Raw genomic sequence first — 9,743 nt, 5'->3', positions numbered from 1 at the left:
TAAGGGCGAAGAAAACTTGAGAGTAGAAATTTGTCGATGCATGTGCTGATGAGGGAATTGTGATCGTGGGTGTTCCTTCCGGTCCATGTGTAGTCATGGGTGCTAGGATTCTTGTCACGCCAGATGCCGATCAGATCGAATTGCGTTGCGATAACATTGAGTGTTTTAATAGCGCTCTGTCGGGGTTCAGGGTTGCTGTCGAATTTATCCAGTCGAGCATCAGAAATAGAGTTGAGTAGTTGGTAGAGAGGAAAGAATCAAGATGAGAGTAAAACGTGCGGCATTGGGTGTCGGTACTGGGGGCGTAGATATTAGCGATGGTAATCTGTTAGCCGTCAATGATTAAGGTGAGATTGATGATGCGGCCATCGTGATCACGGTGAGATTGCGTAATGTGATGAGAGAAATTTGAGTTGATAAGGATGGCAACACCTCTTGCGGGTGATGTTCCGTGACTGAAAAGAATGTCTCCGTTCCATTCGCGTTGAATGATATCATTAAGGTCAGATGTCCAGTGGGTCTCTTGTATTAAAATAATGTAGTATTTGTTGCGTTTAAAGTAGTTAAAAGCGGTGTGGTGGCGAGCCGGCGGACGTTGGTCAAATGCATTAATACTAGCGAGGGTACACATGACGGAAAATAAAAAGAGTTGGAGGAAAATAAAACAAGCCATGATGAATGTTGATAGGGGGGGTAGGGATGATGTAAAGTCTTGTTGGAGCGAGGTTTCGCATGCACACTTGACCAAAAAATTGCGACTGGTTGCTTTTGTGGAAATGAACTGTTTTCTAAGGAACCGCTCATTAGAGTTCCCTGAAATTTGGCATGAAAATAGTTCCCTAAAAGCGTAGCTCGCCTACAAAGAGAAACCTAAATTTAACAGAGGGTGTCTTCACAAAACATTAAAATGCAAAATCAATATATGCAGGAGATCTCTCTGTCAAAATTACATGGAAACAGTGCAACTGTGTCAGTGTTTTGTGAGTTGTTCTGGATACAAAAAATGGAAAAAATCTAATGAATACATTTTCTAAAAATGAAGGAAACCTACTATTTATGGACGTGTAATAGTTCGCTGCATTGCCATGGAAACGGTACTTAGCTCAACAAGACGTACGAAAATATATTTTTTCTTAGTAGGTCTTACACCATACCAATTTTGGGCGTCCAGAAATACATATGAAAGAAATGTGATGGTATATTTCCAGCCTGGTGAATGAATGAGAATTGTTAAGATCGGACAACAAGTTTGGACAGAAGAATGAATTTATTCTATCGTGTCTTAACCTTTAAAGTACAAAGCTGTAACCTGATATAATGGTATGATTGATTGGATAATTAAATGGACTACCTTTGACAACTGGATAATTACATAACAATCATGACATCCCCCTTTTCCTATAATAGCTGATATAATAGTTGACTATAAATTGAATACATGTGGTATATGACTATAAGATTTGTAATATTGACTAATTAAATGTTCAGTGTTCATACATAATCCTTAAATCGGATCGGTCTGATTACTTGTCTGCCGGATCGTGTGTATATTGGAGCAGGTGTAAGTGGTGACTCCTCAGTGTTGGTGGAGAGCGGGTCAGTGGAGTGTTGGTCTTGTTCAACCGGAGTGAGTGTTTGAGGTTGAACGATCTCGGATGTCTGGAGATGGAGTAAACTCCTCTTTGGTGATCAGCAGGTCACGTCTGTTCCTGCGAAGTCTGCGTCCGTTTTGAGTTTCGACGGTGTAAGACCGAGGTGGATATTCAAGTTGTTGAACGATTTTGCCTTTTGTAGCCCACGAGGTACCGTTGTGGATTCTGACAGTGTCGTGTTGGCTTAGGCTTGGTATGGACTTTGCACCTTGATTGTAATGTGCTGATGAGTATGGGTGGTTAGGGGCTTTGACACTGAATGGCTTTGCAGATGGCAGTAAGGTTCTTGGGTTTCGTTGCATGAGTTTGAACGCTGGTGAAGGACCACCATCCACAGTAGGAGATGTGCGAAAATTAAGGAGCGCCAGATATGGGTCTTCACCGTCTTGTATAGCTTTTTTGAGGAGGTTCTTAACTGTCTGCACAGTTCGCTCAGCCATTCCATTGCTTTGAGGATATCTGGGACTTGACGTGACATGTTTGAAGTCCCACTGTTTTACGAACGTAGCGAAGCCATAGGAGGAGAATTGTGGACCATTGTCAGATATTACAATCTTTGGTATTCCCTGGCGTGCAAAAATTGATTTCATGTGAGTTACAATAGTTGAACTTAAAGTGTCTGCTAACAAGCAAACCTCAAAAAACTTAGAGTGGTAGTCTACTACTAGCAGATAGTTCTTATTCTTTAAGTTAAACAGATCAACACCAATTTTAATCCAGGGTTGATAGGGAATTTCGTGAGGGATTAAATGCTCTTTTTGCTGCTTGTTTCTATGCTCTAAACAGGTGCTACAATTTCCTATCATATCTGTTATTTCAGTTGACATGCCTGGCCAAAAGAGAACTTCTCTTGCTCGCGCTTTGGATTTTTCAATACCCAGGTGGCCCGCGTGTATTTTTGTACGCATTTCTTGGCACATTGAATTAGGAACGATTATGCGCTCGTTGCGCAGAAGCAGACCATTTGCAACAGTGATTTCGTCACGGTGTTTGTAGAATGGTTGTACTAGAGAGTCAACGTCTTCTCCTGGGGCCATCCGTTTTCTGTATACTCGCGGAGTTTCTGTAAAGCTGGATCGCGTGAGGTTTCGCGCTGAAACTCGCGAAGCTTGTCATCACTAATGGGAAGATTCGATATTACGAAATGAACATAGCCTGTCATGTCAGAGTTGTCAATTTCAGGTGTTGATGTGTTGCTGAGATATGCGCGACTTAGCGTGTCTGCGACCACCATGTCCTTTCCGGGAGTGTAATTCATCGTGAACTGGTACTTCTGTAAGCGAAGTAAGAAGCGTTGAATTCGAGGAGGAGATTTGAGCACTGGTTTTTGAAAGATGTCTTTCAAGGGCTTGTGGTCGTTTTCGACTAGGAAACGCTGACCGTAGAGAAAATCATTGAAACGCTCCCAGGCAAAAACAATACTGAGAATCTCTTTTTCAATTTGGGCATAGTTGGTTTCGAATGAGGTCATTGATCGACTTGCAAATGCTACTGGATACCAGCAGTCACTATGTTTTTGTTCTAGAGTGGCACCGAGACCACTTTTGCTTGCGTCAGATGATACCTTGATTGGCAGTTTCGGGTCGAATTACTTGAGGACCGGGGTGTTGGTTATCATCAACTTCAATTCTTGGAATGCCTGTTGTTGGGGAGTATCAAAAGACCACGCAGTGTCTTTTTCCAACAATACTCTGAGCGGAGCAGAAACTTCTGAAAGATTCGGCACGAATTTTCCGAGGTATGTGACCATGCCGAGAAATCTCTGAAGGTCGGACTTGTTCTCCGTAGCAGGCATGTTGAGAATCGCTGATACTTTCCGTGGATCGGCTTTTACGCCATCGGAGGTCAAGAGTTGACCGAGATACGTTATTTGGCTAGATCCAAAGATACACTTCGATCTATTCAATTTGAGACCGGAAGAGCGAATCCTTGAGAGAACATTCTTGAGCCGCCGATCATGGATGTCTTTCGTGTCGCCCCAGATAACGATGTCATCTTGTGCATTTGCACATCCCTCTAATCCGTCTAAGATTTCCGTCACTTCGGCTTGAAAGATTTCCGATGCGCAATTAACGCCAAACGGAAGGCGCTTAAACTTATACCGACCAAATGGTGTGTGAAATACGAGCAGTTTTGAACTTTCTTTGTCAAGCTTTAGTTGCCAGTAGCCCGAAGACGCGTCCCATTTTGAGAAATACTTCGCACCGGCCATTTGAGAAAGAATATCTTCGGCAGTGGGCAGCTGATAATGTTGCCTCTTTATCGCTTGATTGAGATCGCGAGGGTCTAGGCATACACGCAATTTTCCATTAGGTTTCTCAACGATCACGAGATTAGAAACCCAATCAGTAGGCCCGTCGATCTTATCTATGATGCCCAGGTGCACCATGCGGTCAAGCTCATCTTTCAATTTCTCACGCAAGGCAAAGGGAACTTTCCTAGGCGCTTGTATAACAGGGGAGAAATTCCCATTTATGGTTAGGTGGTGAACTTTAGATAAGCTACCTATTTCACCAAAGCAATCACTATACTCATTAATTAAATTAGAGTTCTCACAATCTACAGTCATTACACGGTTAATGAGGCAGAGTTTCTTGAAAGTGTTCAGTCCTAGGAGTGGCACAGAATTCATTTCTGCCACAATGAAGAGAACTTTGTATTCTTGATGTCCGTTCTTCAGAGTAACGATGCACTTGCCGACGACTGGTATGTCAGTGCCATTGTAAGCGGTGAGCTTCACTTTTGCTGGATGCAGCTTAGGCTTGTGGGGGAGTTTAGTGCATTCCTTTTTCGGAAGAACATTAACTTGACTGCCAGTGTCAAGCTTATAGTTAATGTTAGTTCCATTGGATTCCAAAACGACAGACCATTCGAGTTCCTCATCCTCCGGATTGTTTGAGTGTAGAGTCGTTTCGTTGACATCTTTCTCTTCCGTTAGGCTTTCGACAGTTATCGCACCGACAAAATTCTCCCATTCATCCTCTGTGATGTCAGGCTGGCGATTGACTTCACGAATCGGCCTGTTGCGTGCTTGTTGCGGATTAAATCTACGGGGTTTGTTAGGGCAGCATTGTGCGAAATGATTGGCAGCACCACACTCGTTGCATGTCTTTCCATATGCTGGGCACTTTCCACGATTATGTCCACGACCACAAAATTTGCAGTTAGCAAAGTACTCTGATGTCGCGCCTTTGATTGTCTTGGGTATCGCCCCTTGGCCGACCATGTTGACTGGAGTGGGTTTCGATGCATGTTTAAGCTCTAAAGCATGTTTTCTCGATTCCTCAGCAGCGCGACCAAGTAGAATGGCCTTCTCCAACTTGAGATCTGTTTCTCGTAGGTAATGCTCACGAAGTTTGTTGTCAGTCGTTCCGCACACGATCCTGTCAGTAATCAGAGAGTCTTTCAGACTGGCAAACGCACATTCCTCAGCACGTTTTTTTAGTTCGGTAACAAAATCATCAAAAGGCTGTCCATCCTGTTGGTTGTAGGAAAAGAACTGATAACGTAGAAAGGTTGTGTTCTTTCGAGGATTGCAGTATGCTGTGAATTTGCTTAGGATCGAGCTGACTTTCATCTTGTCCTCGTCACTCGGGAAAGTGAAGGTGTTGTAAATTTCACGCGCCCTTTTCCCAATACAAGTGAGTAGAATAGATGACTTGATCTTGTCGGATTTTCCATCACTCTCAGTTGCTACTAGGTACAACTAAATTCTTGTTTCCACCTTCTCCAGTTTTCTCGTACATTTCCTTCGAAGGAGAGTGGATCAGGAGGGTCTAATTTATCCATTTTAGAGAGATCCCAGGTCTGACACCATGTTAAGATCGGACAACAAGTTTGGACAGAAGAATGAATTTATTCTATCGTGTCTTAATCTTTAAAGTACAAAGCTGTAACCTGATATAATGGTATGATTGATTGGATAATTAAATGGACTACCTTTGACAACTGGATAATTACATAACAATCATGACAAGAATGATGATTATTCTAGAAAGTGACGCAGGCATACTCGGAAAAAAGAAATCCGAGTGCTCCTATCAGGAGTCGAACCTAAGACCTTCCGATTACTAGTTCGGATGCTCTACCACTGAGCTACAGGAGACTCGTGGGAGCTAAGGCCATTAGTTTCCAAATGACGTCTTCTAACATCTGTACACTAGAAAACTGTATTCGGCCACCTTAACACTTTGTGACATCAAATTATTTAAAGCAACCATAATAGACACGACATAAACTCGACTTCAATGAAACTCCAGCGCCTTTTAGACGTGAAAATGAAATACACAGCGAGGAAAATCAATCAATCATTCATTTATTTATTTATTTATTTTTATTATTTACAATCAAACACAACGAAAAGCGCAATCTTTCCAATAGTTATTTCATAACGGCCCGAAATCAATGCGCAGAGACAAATTTTTTGCAACAAAAGGAAAACTTGAAAAGCTGATTCAACCAAACAAATCCGGCAACGAGGAAATGTCACGATTCAGACGAACTTCTTTCTGGTAGCCAGCGTTTTGTTTGTTTGTTCCTTCTCGTATTTAACACAGCTCCACGATCGCCCACTCGACAGCTCAGTTCATTCATTTCATTCATTTCACGCTCCGCTGCAAGTAAGTTGAAACACGCACGCGTGTTAGTTGAACATTAACCAGCAATGATCGGAGACTAGGGCGAACGCAGGTCCCCACTACCAGAAATTATAAGCTCGAGTTACCCACATTTGGGGTAATCACAAGGGTCAACCCAATCGAAGTGCAATGAAAGGGCACCACCTTGAGAGGACTGCCTCCTTGATCACAGTACCTCCTGCGTCAGGTAAGTTTTTTGTTATAAAGGTGAATTGCTGGCCCCCCAGTGGAAAAGTGCAATGGCCACCAGACAAATACAAACATCACCTTAAACGGGAGGGGCACCAGCACGTCAAACCTCATTGGGGGATGGAACCCCGCTCCCAACAAACACAATACATAACAATCAAAAACAGGACAAGACAGGACAATAGAACAAGTTAAAAAGCAAAAACACACTCACTCAAGCACTCCAGTGCTACCACAGGTCACCAAAGCGTATGTGACACAGGTTACCATGCAAGCGTGATTTAAGAGTTTGTATGGAGTTAAAATTAAATCGAAATTTAGACAACAATTTTCCCTAAAAAACCCAACAAAAATATACTTAAGTCTGAAAAGGCTTACCCGGTGTGTTTTGTTGTGTTTTCAATGCTCTTCAGTGCTTCCAAACGCTGTTTTGAGCGGTTTATCTCTCGGCAGCTGGTCCACGTACATCACTGTATTATGTTAATGGAAAGGTAGGAAACTACAAGTTGAATTTCAATGAAATTTGGCCGGTCATTTAAGGACAGCACTTCAAAAACCTCGCTAAAATTTGCTTGAAACTTAAGCTCTCGCCTACCTGCCTTACCATATGGCAAGGAGAATGATGTGCGGTCCCTCCTGGGTAGCTCATTTACAGAGGAGTTCATTTATTGAGACACCGGCCTTAGTTGAAAACAAACTTCATTTCAAATCGGGTGCCTTTTTTGCCGCCGTCTGAGCCGTGTCCCTGGAATGTTGGAAGAAACTCACGGTCAAACTGAGGCACGAGTACTAAAATGTTCCCAGCTGGGGAAATCCACGGGAAGCGTTTGGCACGTAACAAACCACACACACCCCCTTCTGGCTAAGTGCAGTTCTTTACCAGCCAGCTGACCTTGTTGTGGCCTTTTTCAGTAATGCGTAAAACATTATTTTGTTCATCAGTTAGCCTGCAAGATGATATAATTGAGCTAGGTTCACATTAATGTGACAAGAGAAAATATACAACTTATACCGAAGTACTTCGACCTTTATTTGCTCATCCACGAAAGTGGCTTCATCTTGCAGCGGATGGAACTTCGTACCAAAATTGCACAGTTCAGACAAAACCCAAGAGCGCATGTGAACAAGAGATTTGGGCATTGATCATAAGGGCTCTACCCCTCTACGATAAGGAACGGCCCTTCCAAGCAGCAAGAGTGTTCTCAATGTTACACAAGAAAATCCACACTGTTTGGTGTTTTCCAAGAGTATTTACGATATTAAAATACAGTTTCACAACTCATTTTCACAACGCGAGTCTTTTTTGCTTCTCGAGCACGCACATGGCTTCTCCTTACGTCACTTGTCGTCTTGATGACACATCTCGTGTCCAGTCCCTTGAGAGGCGCGTACTTATGGTTCCTATACCTAACACTCTCCCCTCTCTCCCATTTGGCATGCAATACAGAACAAAACTTTACGAAAGTGGCCTTTTTTGTTTATGATTCCTTGCTTCTTAAATCCTGGAGTGGGTTGATCAGGCCCAGCTCCTTACAGACCACATACCATCTCTATCTTGTGCATCTCCTAACTACTTTTCTTTAGACGATTCTCTCTCAGAGAACTCTTTGATTGCTTTGCATAACACTTTATGTTTTGGCCAATGAACCTTTTGACAATGCTCAGAACAATATCGAACAGACTGGCAGGCTGAACACTGTAGCAACTGTTTACGGCAATCAAACTCCAGGCAACCACTACACTGGTGGGACTTCTCTTTCTCTGGCAAGGCTACTCCCTGTCCCGCGGGGGTAGCCTGGATGCGTTTCCCGGATAGCTTCTGAGCCTGGTTTGACAGTAGCGGGCAATATGGTTCAAGCCTCCACAGAGACAGCAATGTGGACATCGGTCACCTTTCCTATTCATTCTACACTCTTGGCAACCAGGTGGTCTTGCTCCAGCCCTCGCTCCCCTCCCAGTAGGACCAGGTGCCATGGTGTCTGCCTTCTGGTTATTTGCTACGTCATGAAGAGTTTTAACTTCTGATTTCACTGTGGCCAGCTCCGCTTGTACAGCTTTTAGTGTTGCTAGGACCTGTGAGTCCTTCTGCGACTCCTTCTTCGTGTTTGCTTCCACTGCACCTTCAACGGTGAGAACCTTTGCAGACTTTCCCTTGCTGGTAAAACTGAACTTATTACTTCGCTCAGCTTCTGCAGATATAGCTAGGCTCATTGCTCCAATGCGGTCTTCATCTGCGACTTTTGGGTTCTGAGTGAGTGGTCTTATCTTTGCACGAATGGTTTCGTCAGCAAGACCGGTTTCCAAGGCATGCAGGAACAAACTTTGCACCGAGGAGGCATCGTACTTAACCCCACTATCGGACTCTTTTGAAGCACTAATTACCTCTTGCCTAATAGTGAGTGCTCTCATCAGAAATGACTGAGGGTCTTCATTGGGTTGTTGGGCAATGTTTGTTCGAAGCTGGTAAAGTTCTGTGGCATTTTTCTCATGAAAATGGAAGCGAAGAATTTTACGCAGCCTGGGTAGGGTCAGGTCAGTCATGTTCTCTAGGTAGCTTCTTAGTTGCAGGCCTGGCTGCACAGCATGAACAACGGCACTAACTACTTCTTTGTCTGAGTACCCCTTGGCAAGCCCTGATTCTATTTGGGATATTAGAGCTTGATAACCCAGTTTATCTTTCTGACCAGGGTCACCCACCACTCCTTGTATTTTGAAATCCCTGCGGAATATGCTTTGCTCAACCCCCTTGGCAGGAAACTTGATCGTGTCTTCGTCTTTCACTGAGGCAGGAAACTTTTCTTTCTGCATTTTGGCCAATTGTTCCTCGACTAATTGCTGCTTAGACTCTAAATCACCCAATTCTTTTTTGAGCTTCTTCAGGACCCAACTGTGCAATTAACCCCTTAACAAATTCAATTTGATCAACGCCAGACAACTTCTCGAATGAATCCTCAATATTTCGTCTGATAGACCGAATAACACTTAATTTCCCCTTGCCTTCTACTGCCGACTTTTCAACTTTAGCATGAAGAGCAAATTCACAAAACGCACTCAGGTCCAGCGACAAAATTTTGCGATCCAGAAGAATCAGTTGTTCCTCCGCCATTTCAATTTTACTTGTAAACAACACGAACAGATTTCCACATGCACAAAGTCCAATAAAACAATGTTCCTACCTTCCCTGGCCTCAAATTCAGGCTCCACTATCTTTTGCCAAACTGTCCACACCAAATGTCCGCTTCAACTACAACCAGTTAAATCCTGT

At 43.3% G+C, this 9,743-nt stretch overlaps 1 non-coding gene across 1 annotated transcript; it reads right to left on the bottom strand.

The window, feature by feature from the left end:
• Nucleotides 1-6,320: 6,320 nt before the first annotated feature.
• Nucleotides 6,321-6,484, bottom strand: LOC146486898 (U1 spliceosomal RNA). Its single transcript, XR_014858797.1, has one exon. It is a non-coding gene; the product is annotated as a U1 spliceosomal RNA (small nuclear RNA).
• Nucleotides 6,485-9,743: the final 3,259 nt, after the last annotated feature.

Source organism: Pavona decussata, unplaced genomic scaffold, assembly GCF_977016875.1.
Source record: "Pavona decussata unplaced genomic scaffold, jaPavDecu1.1 SCAFFOLD_19, whole genome shotgun sequence".
Lineage (NCBI taxonomy): Eukaryota > Metazoa > Cnidaria > Anthozoa > Scleractinia > Agariciidae > Pavona > Pavona decussata.
Note: the sequence above shows the minus strand (reverse complement) of the source record. Positions and strands in the feature narration are given on the sequence as shown.